Genomic DNA, 17,047 nt, shown 5'->3' with positions numbered 1-17,047 from the left:
GAAGCAGACTCACGGGTCTTTTCTGGTACAAGAGCCTCTAGACCATTCCAAGTTAGATTAAATGAAGATGTTAGGGATAATAATCTTAAATCTCTGAAAGTCATGGAAGTTAAACATCCTGTGTATCCTCCATGGCTTATTCCAGAAGCATCCGTGTGCAAAAAAGCATTTAACAAAAAAAGACTGTCCTGAGGAAGAGATTAGGGGAAAATTCTTGGAGCACGAAACTGTCCATACTAATGTGACAAAAATATATACGGATGGATCAAAGTCAGTAGTGGTGTTGGCTGTGCAATTACCTCCCTTGGTGATACAGCATATACAGCTAAACTACCTGACTTTGCATCCATATTCACAGCAGAATTAACAGCCATAGTCTCTGCCCTGGATATAGTTGTTCAAAGTAGCGACACTAAATTTTGTCATTTACTCTGATTCCAAAAGCACTTTAGAAGCTATTAAAAAATTCAATAGCTTCCATCCGTTAGTCAAAAGTTCAGGAATCGCTCCTCCATTTGTATTATTTGCGTAGTCTGTCTCTTTCTGTTGGGTCCCTTCACATGTGGGGATTTGCGGAAAACGAGATGGCAGATAGGGAGGTCCAAAAGCTGCTAGTGTCTCATCAGAAACAGCCTTTAGTAAAGTGCCTCATATAGATCTAAAAGGTCCTTTTAGGTCTTATATTTTAAGCAAATGGCAAGAAAGATGGACTTCTCCTCATCTTGCCAATAATAGAAAGTACAGAAATATTAGAAATAATATATTGCCTTGGCCTTCGTCTTTCCAGTCTGATAGGCGAACAGAAATAGTTTTAAGCAGACTGAGGATTGGGCACACTTATTTGACCCATCAGTTTATTCTAGAAGGGGGCAGCCTCCCAGCGTGTGCTTGCGGTGGCGAGATGCTAACAGTGGAGCACATTCTGGTTGCTTGCCCCAGATATTTTAACCTAGAAGAGATAGCTTAGGGGTAAAATCCTTTGTGATATTTTGGGAGATGAACAGATATTTCTGCTCTCATCTCCTTTTTAAAGTCTATAAAACATTTTGTTTTTAATAACATTATTATTTTTAGCTATCACATCATAGATATATATATTTATTTATTAAGCATTTTTCTTCATCATTTCTTCATTAATTCTCATTCTCATATGGTAATTTATACATGAACCATTTTTCTTCATACACTTATTAACTCAGTTTATAATTGCAATTTATTTACTCTCCATTACGGCGCTGAATGGCTTCTTTCGCCCCAGTGCCTGGGCTTTTGCCCTAAAACTCATACATCCATCCATCCGTACCGTAATGCCAGCCTTCTGGCAGGTAACAACCAAGTGAATCGTTAGATATAAACAATATTGTAAATTATTATTATTAGATTAGATAGATGGATAGATAAAAAAAATCGTACAAATATACTTAAACTGAAGTAACATTCAGAGAGAGAGAGAGAGAGAGAGAGAGAGAGAGAGAGAGAGAGAGAAGGGGGGAGAGGGGGAGGAGATGTGAGGGAAGGAAGAGGAAGGGGATGGAGGTGGGGGTGGAGGGAGAGGGTGGGTGGCGAATTTTTATTTATACTGTGGTGTCATATCCATTTCTGGCTAATCGAGCCTTTTGCCTCTTCGTACAGGACAAGTGTCTATTCTTTATAATTTGTGATTCATAATACTCTTATAATTACGGTACTGGTGTAGTACAATATAGGAAAGCTCGTACTTATACGAATCTTAGTTACAGAGAAATAGGTTAGAGAATTCGCGAACACTTATACCGAGCTCATTTTTCGAAGCAGTTCTCAACGAGTATTCAGTTCTCAATGTAATTATTAAGAGGAACAATAATTATGTGAGCATATTATATTTAATAGTAGTATCTTTATTTCATACCATGGTGATTATGATCCCTATTGGCTAATCCTACAATCAAGGAACGATACCCGTGCTGAAGCGTGGTGACGGGCAAGAGGGCTCTCGAACTGGGGAATTTTTGTTTTTCCTCAGTTGACTCTAAATTTCTCTCATCCTATTTCTATTACTTATAATTGTTTCATTCTTCTTCATATTTATCAACTTTCTCCAACCTTGCTGTCAAAACTCTTACCCATTTCACTGTCCAGACCCCCTGATCCCAACTCCTTGACGAGGTGGGGGGCTTAGGGATCCACTGCAGAGAGATATGCCCCTTTATGCCTATGCTCTTTGCTGTGGATCCAACTGAACATTGGGACCTTTGACTCCTTTAGTCCTCTTCTTATAAATTTTCCCCTTTCCCTTCTTTCTTCTTTCGTTGACGACCTTGGCATGATTTTGGACATTTAAATTGACTGCTCTTTTAACTTGATGGAGGGTGGAGTTGGACGGCATGCCACTTCACCCGTAAAACTAAAGTACCTGACGTGATTGAGCGAGGGGAAAGTTTTTATGTCAAGCCATGCCCGCAGTGCTGGACCCGATCTCATGGGACTGACGACCCTTAAGGCATTGTGGGTATGGCGTATATCCAGGTGAGTGTCCCAGGGCAGTTACCATGGTGTAACAGTATTGCTCCTCCCCCAGTTGGGCCTCCTTGGTGAGAGGGACCTCATCCTGGACGAAATTTAACAATTGTTTTATTTTATGGAAAAATTTAAAAAATACCCCCACGACTTCTGGCACGGAGGTTTGGACCATTCTAACGGAAGCTCAAATCACAAAGACCAGGTTGGTATTAAAACATTAATACCATATACTAAACCTAGGAAACTTCAGTACCGGCATGACCCAACCTTGACTCACTTTGACTCCCTCTTTGGGAGTGGAAGTTGGTCAAGGTTTCTAACTATGGAAGCAGAACAAAATATTTTCGGCCTTGAAATTAGAAAATTTTTTACTAAATAGACATCCAACGGCAGAAATGTCGTTCAGAAAAATAAGAGAGAAGACTTGGCTTATTGAATCCACAACAAAAAGCCAGTCAAGAAGACTATTTGTCTTTAAAAATTATAGATTCTATTAATGTTTTTAAAATGGAGAAGCATGACAAATGAACAGCATTCAGGGTACCATTGTACTTCCTGATAACAACGACGAACCAATTAATAAGAAAATACTTTTAGACACGCTCAAAAAGAGATACCCCAAGGTTGAGGATTGCGAAGTGTATGACATGACAAGTAAGAGAGGCAGTAAACAAGTAGTAAAAAATAGCAAAAATAAAATTTGAGGGTCAGATCTACCTCAAAAAATAAAAATTTTTAGGACAAAATAGAGAGTTAAGACCCTATATACCAAAGCCACTGCAGTGTCAAAATTGCAGTAAGTATGGACACACAAAGAGAAATTGTAGGAATGGTCCGGTGTGTGCTTACTGCGGATCTACAGAACACGCCACCAATGGAAGTGCGGTGAAAAGGCCAAAATGTTTAAAACTGTACGAGAGAACCATCATGCAAGATCCAAAGAATGCATGTATTACATATACAACACGGAATTGAAAAATGTTAAAAGAAATAACAGGCATGTCTATAGCTGAGGCTAAATTAGAATTAAAAAGTGAGAGGAATTCAAGATCCTGCCAAGAGTAACATATTCTTCTATAACAGGGAACCAGTAATGAAACAAAAAAACATACAGATAGAAGTAACAAGATACAGCAAAGTAGGTCTGAAGAAGTTAGTAATATACAGGAAAAAACTAAGATAGTAAAGAATCAGGAAACACGGTACTAGTGAATTGGATGATAATCTATGAAATTCATTTGACGTGTTAATGCAAATAGAAACACAAGAAGATACTACCACAGAGGTGGAAGAAGGAAGTTGTGATGTACCGAAAATTAAAGAAAAAAAACGACCTTTGGAGAGAACAACCACCAAAAACAAAGAAACCAACTATAATTAGAGAAACATCAGTCAAACCAAAAACCAACAAAGATATGAAGAAAGAACAAAACAAAATAAGAACATACCTTTATCTCCTAAAATAATAATAAAACCTATGGATGCAGAGATCCAAAACACCAAGAAGTGGAGGAGAATCATACCATAGATGATGGTGACTATGCCAAGGGTGATGAGATTACTCCATCACCAATAATTGGTACAATAAGAGCAAATAAAACAGTAGATATACATGACAACATATGTGGCTGTAATGATTGCTTCATTGCATTGTGCAATGAAAACAAAAATATAACAAAAGATTGCTTAACAAACATTATTAAGAAATTTTATGAAAATAGAAAGAAAGAGGAGGCCACCGATTTAAACACCCATGAAAAAGGATGTATGTGTATTGAGCACTTAAAAATATTATAAAGATAAACAACTGAATGTGGTAAATAAAATTTTAGAAAAAATTCAAATTGATGATAATACAAAAAAAAAGAAGACAACACACGACCGATGTAACATAATATTTTCAATAATATAATTATACAATGGAACGTAAAATGGTCTACAGACCAGATTACACCTGGGAGAAGTACAAAGGTTATTAAAGGAATATGAACCCATGATATTATGTTTACAACATGTTAATAAGACAATACCAACAATAGGTAAATATACCTTAATATCAACATCACGGAAGAAGGAAATTTAGGTACAGCCATATATGTACATAAACAAAGTATGTTATGACAAAGTACCTGTAAACATTACTGACCTCCAAATATCAGGTATTAAAATTCGAATTAAAAACGATAATTTTATATAATATAATTTATACAACCAACCAAATAAACATTACGATATTGATAAACTTGGAGAATTTGTTAAAAATGCCAAAGAACCTATAATAATAATATGGGGATTTTAATGCTCACAACCCAATATGGGATTGTAACTGTTCAAAACTCAAATAGAACAGGAAGTAAAGTAGAAGAACTTATAGATTCAAATGACATGTGTTGTATAAATGATGATGAAGTTAGCACATATTATTCAAAAACACATGGAACATTTTCCATCTGTAGACTTAACTCTCTGTTCAACAAGTATAGTTGACAAATTAGATTGGAACACAATTGATGACTTGTACACCAGTGATCATTTCCCAATATTAATTTCCTTTTTACAAAATAACCCAGCTAAACATGTTCCTCACTATAACATTTTAAAGCAGATTGGGAACAATATGAAATACATACTAGAAGTATACCGCCATTAGAATATCTGAAAGATCATAATGAAACTAATAAGTTTCTTGTTAATTTCATCAAAGATGCTGCTGATAAAGCAATACCAAAATCAAAACCCCATCCAACAAAACACAAAGTTCCATGGTGGTACGAAAAGCTGACAGAATTAATAAATAATTTGAATAGAAAGTCAGTAAAATAATAAAACATTACCAATATTAGAAAGTACTTTACAAAAAATGACTATATTGTTGCTAGACAAATTGAAGCGTTAAAGCCTCTATACAACAAAATATCAGCAAAATTTAAAAAGGAAGTAATTCAGGGAAGAATAATTTCATGGAGGAAATATGTATCAGATCTCTCTAATAATACTCCCATACAAAAAATATGGGAAAAATTCCGTAAAATAAATGGTACCCATGTGAAACCACCCAGACATGCCATATTAAAAGACGGAAAAAGAATACTCGATCCAAAAGTAATAAAAGTAAATAAGTAATAGGAGAAAACTTAGCTAATGTAAGTAGTGATAGAAATTTAGATGACCGACTTCCGCACAAAGAAAAACCAATATAGAACTAATAACAATAAATTTCGAAACAATAGAATACCATATATTATCAATAGGAAATTTAATATGGGTAAACGAGTTGGAATTTGCTCTCACCTAACAGCCATAAATCTGCTCCCCTGGAGGTGAACAGTATTTGTTTTGAGATGATCTGGCCATTTTTTGGGGTGTTTTTTTTTTTTTTTTTCTTAGCACCTCTAGCGACAAGACTAATTTTATTGCAATTTTATAATCATTTATGGCTTAGAAATTTATTTCCTGATGAATGGCGTCAAGCAATAAATAATACCTATCCCCAAAACCCGGGAAAGATCCAAGTAATGCAAATAACTACAGACCAATTTCTCTAACAAGTTGTTTGTGCAAGTTACTAGAAAAAATGGTAAATACTCGATTAACATGGCACATTCAAGAAAAAAGAAATAAAATCTTGACCATCCCACTCAATTCGGGTCACAGTGCAACAGATCTACATTAGATTCTCTCTCTAACCTCGAAGACCATATACGAAGAGGATTTGAGCGAAAGCAAATAACTGTAGCAGTCTTTTTTGACATTGAAAAGGCTTACGATACTACCTGGAGTACCCTATATTAAAAAGTTTACAAAATGAACAACATCCGTGGACATTTACCCTAGATTCATCCAAAATTTTTTACAAATCGTAGTTTTCAAGTGAGAATTGATGATGTATTGTCAAGAACATTTCCACTTGAAAATGGAGTTCCACAGGGAAGTGTCCTTAGTGCACACTGTTTACCCTTGCAATCAATGATATCAATAAAAATCTGCCTACTGGAATTAAAAGCAACCTATACATGGATGATTTTGCGATATATTATTCAGCCTCTCGTATTAAACATGCAGAACGCATCATTAATAAAAGTATAATAAAAAATAAATGAAATGGACCTCATCTGTAGGATTTAAGTTATCCATACATAAGACTCAAGCAGTAGTGTTTTATAAGATAAAAGGTGGATGAATGGTGAAGTGATAGATTTAAAAATCAGAAATCTTAGTATACCAATAAGAAAAAAAAAAAAAACCCCCCAAAACTGCAAAATTTTTAGGTTGTGTTTGATACTCACTTAAACTGGAACCTCACATAACATACTGAAATCAAAATGTAAAAAAGCATTAAATCTAATTAGAAAATTATCAAACACCACTTGGGGAGCCGATAAACAAACCCTTACATTACTGTATAAAGCAACAGTCCTGTCTATAATTGATTACGGTAGCGAAGTATATGGCTCTGCGTCAGACGCAACACTGAAAGCATGGACCCAGTTCATAATGAGGGCCTTAGAATATGTTCAGGAGCCTTTAAATCATCACCGACATCTTCCTTACAGGTTGAATGTGGTGAACTACCTCTCTCTCTCCATAGAGAGCTTGTAATAATGAAGAGTGCTTTGAGAATCAAGACAAGCGATTCTCCAACAAAAAAATTATTTGAACAAAGATATTTTTATTAACATCATCCACCCCCCCCTTTCCAATTAGAGCTAGAAGACTGTTTGAGTCACTAAATGTAAATATACAAATTCCTCCAGTAGTAAAATTACCTCCGCCTTGGACAATGAATAAAATGAAAACTTGCACACAATTGAAATATTTATCAAAAAAATACTTATATACGCCATCACACCATAGACAACATACAATAGAGCACATAAACCGAAAAGGTCCACATTATGCAATATACACAGATGGATCTAAATCGGAACATGGAGTGGGATATGCTGCAGTGTCCCAGGACAGATCATATCAGTTCTCTCTACCCAATACAGCTTCAATATTCACAGCGGAGCTTTGCGCAATAGCCTCAGCCATAAGAATAATTAAAGAAACATCACTAAATAATTTTGTGTATTTTTAGTGACTCAAGAAGTGCCATAGAAGCCATCCAGAGTTATAAACCAAAAAATAATATTGTACAACAAATAAATTATCACTTCACAAAATTAGATATTATTGGGAAAAAAAGATAGAAATATGTTGGATCCCTGCCCATGTAGGGATCAAAGGAAATGAAGACGCTGACAAGCAGCCAAAGAAGCAAATCAAATGACAAGATCAAGTGTGAATCTCCCTATGAGTGATTATGTAACATACATAAAGATGGGTATTATAAGAAAATGGCAACATATTTGGAATGAAGAGTCAGAAAATAACAAATTGAAGCAAATAAAACCTGAAGTAGGAAAGTGGAGTTCATCATATCAGAGAGAAAGACATGAACAAGTAATTCTGACACGTCTCCATATAGGCCATACCCGTCTGACACATGGACACTTAATGAGCAGGCCCACGTAGCTCAGCTCCTGATTGCGCAGAGTGCAGGAGGTTATAACTGTCAAACATGTTATGCGAATGCCCAAAGTACAACCAGCAACGACTGTCGACACTTGGAAACAGATCTATGAAAGAAATCTTGTCAGAATCCTCTGCATTTTCAGTCATGCCCATTTTTAAGTTCTTAAAGAAGTGCAATTTAGTTGATAAAATATAAATCTAAGTAAACTTTGAAAATACGAAAATTATTAGACTAATGAATTTTAAAACAAAACTTTTAAATGTTACTTAACTTATTCTGATTTTATTTTTTATGAAAATATGGATATATGAGTAAATGTATTTATAGTGTGCATGTGTTCCTGTGTGAGTGTGTGCCTTTGTGCAGTTTTTAGTTTAATTTTCACTCATTCGTCATCACACCGAGAAAACACTTCGGTGCCAGAGCTTTGCCTCTGGCCTAGACATGGTTTTTTTTAATTTTAATCTAATCCTTCGGGCCAGCCCTATGAGAGCTGAAAGTCAGCTCAGTGGTCTGGTTAAACTACTTTAATAATAATAATAATCACTGTCCAGATGTTTTTTTTAGGGGACATCATATCCGGGATTGGAAATTTTTTCAAAATCAATTGTGGGAGCTGTGGTGGTCTTGCCAACTACCCGATAATGTTTGGACACCTTGGAATGTCAGTATTTCCATACTGGCATGCGGGACTATTCTCCAACCAAAACTTGGCCTTCGGATTCCAGGGGTTGGCCGGTTTCATAGAGATAGGACTCTCGGCATTCTGTCTGGTTTGCCTGCCACTATGATTAGAGTGGGGATGATTGTATTCCTGTAATGCTCTCAGTCCCATCAAGCGGGTTTGGCATACACTTGAGCCACTCTAATCATAGTGGTACCATCCCTTTGTGGTAGGGTAGGGAGTGGACATTTGGGAAGCAGCTCTCGCAGGTGTCATTGGTGGAGAAATTAATGTCATGAAGCATTTGTTGACTGAATGCCCCACTTATAGCACGGAAAGAAATAGATATCTGTTTTGAGGCTCGAGGTGAGGATGGCAGGTTCATCCTTGCCAAGATTCTTGGACATGATGTGTCATACAATGCAAGTGGCATTTTTAGATTTATTTCAGAAGCAGTCTTCTGAAAGCTATTTAACTTTGTTTTACAAATGATATTTGCTTTTACATTGGTTTTAATTGCATATAATTTAATTCTTTATTTATAATAAACGATATCTGCGTCAATGACCTTCGATGTCAGGATGCTAGAGAACTTCCAATCATTCATTCATTCATTCAAGGAACGATATAATGATATATGAATCATGGTATTGTTTTACTCGACTCGAAAACAGAGTCTGAATCCCAACGGAGGTAAGGTCGTCAGCAGGATTTTTAAATGGGTTAGACTTCATAACCACTCACCATGAATCGAAGGGACACAAATCTGGTGCTGCGAGGACGAATTGTCATTTACGCGACAATGGTTTCTCGATACGAGTCATTGCACGTGATGTTGGTGTTTCCCCTACCACGATACAGTTGTGGATAAGAAGGTGGGAGGAGAGTGGGAACTTGAACGACTTGCGAGTTGTATATGCTGAATGATTGGTGGATATGTTACATTGTTTCATGTTATTTAATCTTGCTTATTTTGATATGAAAGTTTCTTTCTTAAATGTATTTCGTCTCGCTATTATAATTTTGGTTTTGGTTAGACTACAGATATCCACAGCCATTCCAACACCATATATTTCAGGTGAACATCCATAATTCCACACCGGTGGGTGGTTGGCCCTTGCCGACCTCAACCATGAACAAAGTTAGATAGTCGATTGAGTTGTCTCGGTAAAATTATGCCTATAAGGGCATTTTATTTGTGCCCACCCCGTCACAGTCATTGTGTGTCTTTTGATAGCTACAGTTTATTTATTAAATGTCATTTCAGTGATGGCTCAAGAATGATTTACAGTTTTAATAACCACCAACCAAATTGAGAATATTATGGATATATGGTAATTTCGTTGTTCGATTTGATATGCTTTTTGAAGCCAACCAAAAATATACAGTCATGTTTACTAAATTATGATCAATCCATCAAGTACAAAATTTGAAGAATCTAGAATTGATTGCGATGTTTATATAAATTTAAGTTAAAACATTTAAGATAATATGTTCTCTTAGCTAGGCCAGGTGGTCCACGGAAAACCACCCCAGCTGAGGATGACGCCATTATCAGGGCCGCTCGAGAGCAACCCTTAACCATCGCCGAGGCCATTCATGAAGACCTTGGATTAGAAGTGTCATCTAGGGTGACAGATACGACCCCAGACTCCACGTCTGGCGGGGTATTGCATCACAAGAACTCCAGCAACGAAGGAGCTCTTGACGGAGTGACATAACGGCGGGAAGGCTTGATTTTGCCCAACGTCATGCTGATAAGGGTTTGGACTTTTGGGGCAGGTCATCTTTACTAACGAGAAGTGCTTCTCGTCCACACCGCATGGGAAACTGCATTGTTGGCGAACAAATAGAACAAATAGAAAATGGAACATGAGAGAACAACACAGCAACTCATGGCTCACATCAACTCTCAGTGGAAAATTTGTAGACGAGACCACAGCAAATTTTCAACCTTGTTCATTCGATGCCCGACAGATTGAGGGAAGTGACTGAGAGAGAGGGTGGATGGTCAAGGTATTAGATTGTATAATATAAATGTTATATTTTTTGTAATAGGACCTAAAATGTTCTCATTTTGTTCTCACTAGTTATTTGATTATATGTTTTAATAAACATAATTCACAACAAGTTTTATTATAACCATGATATTTTTGATTTAATGTTCGAAGTATCTGTAAAAAAAAATGGCATAATGCCTCCATACAATATTGAGAGTATTGCAGTAAACTTTCCTACTTACTCCGGCCCCACATTTTTTTGATGTCTTCCTAATCACCGTTTCTTGTTAGCAGCATTGAATTATAGAACTGAATGACTCGCTGAGCACTGTTATCATACAGTGAGGTCGGTAACAGTATTGGCAAATTGCCTTAAGGCCCGTCCACACGGCCGAGCTTTGTTCAACGAACTTTGTTCGATGTGACGTCAGAAGCGGAGAAAATGTGGCAAAGTTCTGACTTTTCCCGCTGTTTCTCCGCTTCTGACGTCACATCGGACAAAGTTCGTCGACCAAAGCTCGACCGTGTGGACGGGGCCTTACCTGTATACTTTGTTCTCTGTGGTGTAGCCGATACAGATATGATACTTCGCCACTTATTTTCGCTTATTAGCTTCTTGAAGTCTATTAAAATTGTTTCTATTATTTGAAATGTAATGCTTTATATCCTACTGATATTTTCAATGTATCTTTGGTGCAAAACCTAAGTTATATGAACAAGAGTAAAAATGTGGCATATTTTTTGGCCGTCGTTGACGTTTTTGAGTATAGGGGTCATATGCTCTGTGGGACATTTTAAAAGGTAACTGTCAATTCAGTAGATGATACTCTATGTCAGCCACTATAAGGAGAGCCCAAATGACTTCTCCTATTACCTGAGGTCAACGAAATATATAGTCCGATAATATACTCAGTTGTCATACATAATTTTAGAAAAACAACAGTTTCACCCTTAAAATATCAACCACGTCATATGACGTATTGCAGAAGTCGTCCCACACATGTTGTTTACGTCATGTGACGTTCTTAAGTTTTTAATTTTGTGAGCCTTCATAGCTTATTGTATTGATATTGGTTCTCGTAACTACTTAGTGCCTTATTAGGAGGTCTTGCTGGCCGTTTGCACTGCTCGTCTTCCATTTGTATGAACTGCGCGGGGAGGGGAGGTAAGGGTGGCCTAGGAGGTTGTCAGAAACGTCAAACCAGCTAATCCTGTGTGGCAAAGGATTAGTGGCGATAATTTTTTGCCGCACACCTTCGATTTTGATGATAGTATATCAGGAATAAAGTTTTTTTTATTCTATTTTTAATAATTCTATAATGGAACTGACTGTAGAGAGATCCAATCGTTAATTTCATGTTATGAAATGGGGTAATATATCAAGCGAACACTCAAGGGAACAGGAGTTTATGACATTACAGTATCAGAGATGAGAAATTTCTTTGCTTTGGTTATGATTATGAGTATCGTCAGGAAGGGCAATCTTCGATATTATTGGGTCACTGATCCTCTCCTGAATACACTAATGACATATCAAGAACTGCATAGTGAGCGCAGGGGTTTTTCTTATCACTAAGTTAGCTAGTATAGCTGAGAGAGAGAGATACATAAGTTAGGCTAGTATAAGAGAGAGAGAGAGAGAGAGAGAGAGAGAGAGAGAGAGAGAGAGAGAGAGAGAGAGAGAGGAAACGCACTGCAACCAATGCTGTAAACTTGGCTTACGTGATAAGGTTAAAATATCCTGTTATGATGTTCGTGATTTATGGCAATACCAATATAACTTTAAAATGTTTATCAATTTTAAGTATTGTGTAATGAATATGACCGATTATATAATAATAGACACGGTTGTAAGAGAACGTCTTGGCCGAAAGTTAAATGAACCTTAATAATCAAACTTATATTACAAGTGAGACAACAATCTTCATTACAACGATATAAACTGCTCAGATTTTTTTTACTCCGTGTGTGTGTGTGTGTGTGTGTGTGTGTGTGTGTCTTTCTCCAACCATTCCTAATAACTCCGCCCACCAAACGAACTCCAGAACTTATTGGTGGAACTCTTGTTAGCAGAGAAGGGGTTCTTCCCCCCCATCCCCCTCAGTAAACACTGTTGCCATGTAATTTTTCGAAGTCTCGCAAGACGGTGTACCAGGGAAACCTGTGTCCAACTGTACATAGGACGTGGTCTGTTCTGCTTAGGCAGCGACATTTGACATCGCGCCACCCAAGGAGGTTTGCATTAACATTTTCGAAGCTGATGCTAAATCTGCCCTTAAGACCTCTGTTTCCATGGAGAGTCAAAATCATGACATCTACATTTCAAAGAATGTCATAGCTCATCATGTCCGCTTATCAACCCATCATTTAGCAAAAAAAGAAAAAAAAATGACAATTCAAAGATAATGAAACATATTCATAATGGTGTTTTAAATTATATTCTCAATACCACTCAATACTTTTAACTAAATATCTGAAACCAGTTCCACCAATTGTTGATGTTCCAAAGAAACTCATGTATGCCTCGATTCCTTATATTTCCAACCTCAAATTGTCTCAGAAATTTACTCGAATCATTGAAGGTGAAATTCCATGCTTAAAATTAAAATTAATATCAAATAACACGAGTAAAATGGCTCCCTGTTCTGCTTTAAAGATCGTCTGCAGCCTTTTATGAGGTCTAATGTTGTGTATAAATTTATGTGCCCAGGATGTCCTGGTATTTACGTTGAATCTACCAAGAGGCTGTTGCAAATGCAATATTGCGCCACATGGGGTGTAGTTTTTAGAACTGGCCAGAGATTAAGTAGACCAGAGCATTCAAATATCAAAAATCATGCATCAAATGTAAGACTGAAGTCAAGAAACAGCACTTCTCCATTTTAGGTTACAATTAGGACGCTGAATATTTAACAACACTCGAGTCATTATTTATCAAAAGACTTGTTCCTTCATTGAAATTGGTAGTTCATCGCCTCCGCTATACCTGGCATAGTTTTCTTTCTGACCTGAATCCCATTTTAAGTCATTCTCTCTCCTCCTTTCCTAGCGAATGGTTGGTGTTTCAGTGGTTGTTTTAATGTTCTTTTTTCACTTTTAACTTTGAAGTATGCTAATTTTTAAATTATAATTTTTAAATTTTAAATTGTAACTTTTATTTGTATTTGGTTTTTATTCATTTAAAATGTACTTTTATTTTAACAGACTGATGATGCACAAAGTTCCTGTGTGAAACGTTTCTTAACAAATAAATCCTTTATCTCATCATGTGTCTTCGGCTTTCCTGAAGTTATGTATTATATATTAATAAAAAGATCCACAGCAATACTTTTGTCTATCAAAATGAAATATATCTGTAAAATTATTGACAAAGCTTAGAGCTTATGTCCTTCCTTCTGTGGACTTGATCACTAAACTAAAAAGAGACACATAACGATGGTGAATAAGGAGAAATAAATATTGATTTACTGAAACTGATAAACAAGTTTTAAAATAAGCGAACAATTACGGGTACTATTTCTTTCCCTGTTTGTCATAACCCCAGCATAAAACACACAACGGAATTTTTTATATTGTCTCTGGGCTTTAAAAAGCCTTATGAATTTTCGCTAAATGTTTTATGTTCAAATACTATTTATGGACCCAGATGTATATTTATTATATATAATATATATTATATATATATATATAGAGAGAGAGAGAGAGAGAGAGAGAGAGATAGAGAGAGAGAGAGAGAGAGAGAGAGCGAGAGAGAGAGAGAGAGAGGAGAGAGAGAGAGAGAGAGAGAGAGAGAGAAATTCTCGGTGTCTTCAGTTGAATAAGTAGCTAATTATTTTGCTAAATAATGTCAATACAACAATTTAGAGTCTGTTAATGCCTTTTAGACCTATAATTGTCAGCGATTATTATCTATGCAAATATTTCTCAGCGCCGGCTATCAAATATGCGTTGTCCTTCTTTAATATTCTTACGTGAATAGAATTGAACCATAATCCAGTGAATATGCGCCATCCCTGAACGTAGGTCCCGGTATAAATATATATATTGTAGCATGCATCACTTCATTATGCTCTCATTTTCGTCCTCATTACAATTTTCAGAAAACTAAAAAAAACATGCAATGTAAGAATCCGAAAACATGGCGTTTGTTTTTAGTATAGAACTGTCTAGGTGTTTTGACATAAGCTATTTTGTTCCTTCAGTAGGAGTACAGGAAAAATAAGCCCATTTCACCTTGATGTCAATTAAATCATACGTCTCACTTTTCAACCCTCAATGGCATCATAAAACAGATTAGTTTCGTTCTGCTTAACATACTTTTGAAGATTAAAATTTCCTTTGAGACACTGTGAATACAACAGCTCTACAGGAAGACACTCCGAACAAATCCCCTACGTGATTCTTGGATTAATGACAAGTGACCAAGGCGGCATACCTTTTGAGAACATCTGCATAGCCATTAACGGGTCCTTAAGGCGAAATCCCAGGGATATCCGTCCCTCAAGTATTGTGTCTAATCACGCCACCCAGACTCGCTGACCACCTGCAAATGTCATCTGCACTGGAACACAACACCTAATGGGCGCGATAATTCATTAACACTGTTGCTCCAGCGGACAAGACCTTGACCGTGTCGCAGGCCATTTAACTTTTAACCTGACCTGAACTCTTTTCACTCCTAGTAATTCCACTCACTTTCAATCTCTGTTTCCTCAGTAACGCCCTTTTGCATTGTTGTGTATTGTGACACTTGTTTCTGTCGAAAATTTTCTTTTCTTCCAGGACCTATCTGGGGATTTGAAGGATCCCTTTTGATGGCAGAACAAAAGATGATGCCATTTTGAAAAAATCAAAGATGGTGGCCACAGACGAGGATATAAGGTCCCCTTACAAATTAGTAGAGTAAGAAGCCATATCAGAGGAAAGAGGCTCTTACCACGATAGTCCTACACCTTTATCTATCATTCGGACTTGTGTTGTCTAATTTTAACGTTGAGAGAGACTCATTCTGCCCAGTGCCTTGTCTTACACATAAAGCCTAAGAGCCCTTATTTCACAGACTCATACTCCAGACAAATTCCACACTCACCACCACATCCATGCTATTCCATCCAGTGGCCTGGTGCGATCAGCAATTCAGTCGCACCTCTACTTGCTCCTTCATGGGCTGAGAAGATACCAGTTTCCTCCACCGTCACCTCCAACGGATCACACTACAACAAATGTCAAAGTCCACTAACATTTCAGGTAATGTGCAGAGAGAACTGTATTTTTTATTTGAAACTATGACTGTAATCCCAGATCCCATTCCTTAAACCTAATTCTCCAACCCTGTTCATTTATCCTCAAAACCTCCCTTTTGAATTTGTTTTTTTCTAAATTCCCAGTCTAGTCATATTTTAACAAGTGACTCTATAGTTGAGCTTTCTTGGCGTCAAACTGTCAATTAGATTAGATTAGATTATAAAATTTTTGGCAAACAGTCAAGCGCCGGAGCCGAGGGGCCATTCAGCGCATATATATCTTAAGAATAAAAAAAAAAAGTCACTGACCCACAAACAAACATACACACAACCGATCTAACATACAAATCATTCATTCATAAAAACCAAACAAGAAACCTAGAACAATTAAAAGAAAATTACAATTCATATAAAAGACCAATATTTTTTAGAAATTCATAATTTGCTCTGCCTGAGCACCTTCACCTAAAATATTGGCAAGAGTCTTATTTGCCAGCAAACAAGCTCTACGTTTGGTTTCAAAATGAGGGCACTCCACCAAAATATGCACCACAGTCAAATCCACGACAGGTGGAACAGCGAGGAACCTGCCTATCCGCTCCATTCGTCATTAGATACCCGTGAGTATATTTAGTGTGGCCAATACGTAATCTAGCTAAAACTATCTCAGACCTTCTACCCATCCGGCTATGAGGCCAAGGATGAACAGAAGGCCTAATCGACTTTAATTTAAGATTATTATCTAAAGTAGACCAGTGGGCCTGCCACTGGTCTCTACAATAAAATTGAATGGTACTTTTAAAATCGGAAACAGGGACGCCCATGTTGGAAATGTGCCTAAGCCTAGTTGCAGCCTTAGAAGCAGTGTCGGCTCGCTCATTCCCAACAATTCCAACATGGGACGGAGCCCAACAAAACCTAACCGAAAAACCTCTTCTATTAATTAAAAGATAAAACCAATCTTGTACTTCTTGAACTAAAGGGGGGCAAGAGAATAGGCTTTTGAGAGAAGATAAAACAATCAAAGAGTCGGTAAAAATGGTAAAAACCTTGTTAGTACAAGATATATAAAAAATATATTTAAGAGCAGTCAAAACTGCCAGCAGTTCAGCTGTAAAAACAG

This window comes from Macrobrachium nipponense, chromosome 35 (genome assembly GCF_015104395.2).
Source record: "Macrobrachium nipponense isolate FS-2020 chromosome 35, ASM1510439v2, whole genome shotgun sequence".
In the NCBI taxonomy this organism is placed as follows: Eukaryota; Metazoa; Arthropoda; class Malacostraca; order Decapoda; family Palaemonidae; genus Macrobrachium; species Macrobrachium nipponense.
The sequence above is the reverse complement of the archived record's forward strand: the minus strand, read 5'-3'. Positions refer to the sequence as shown.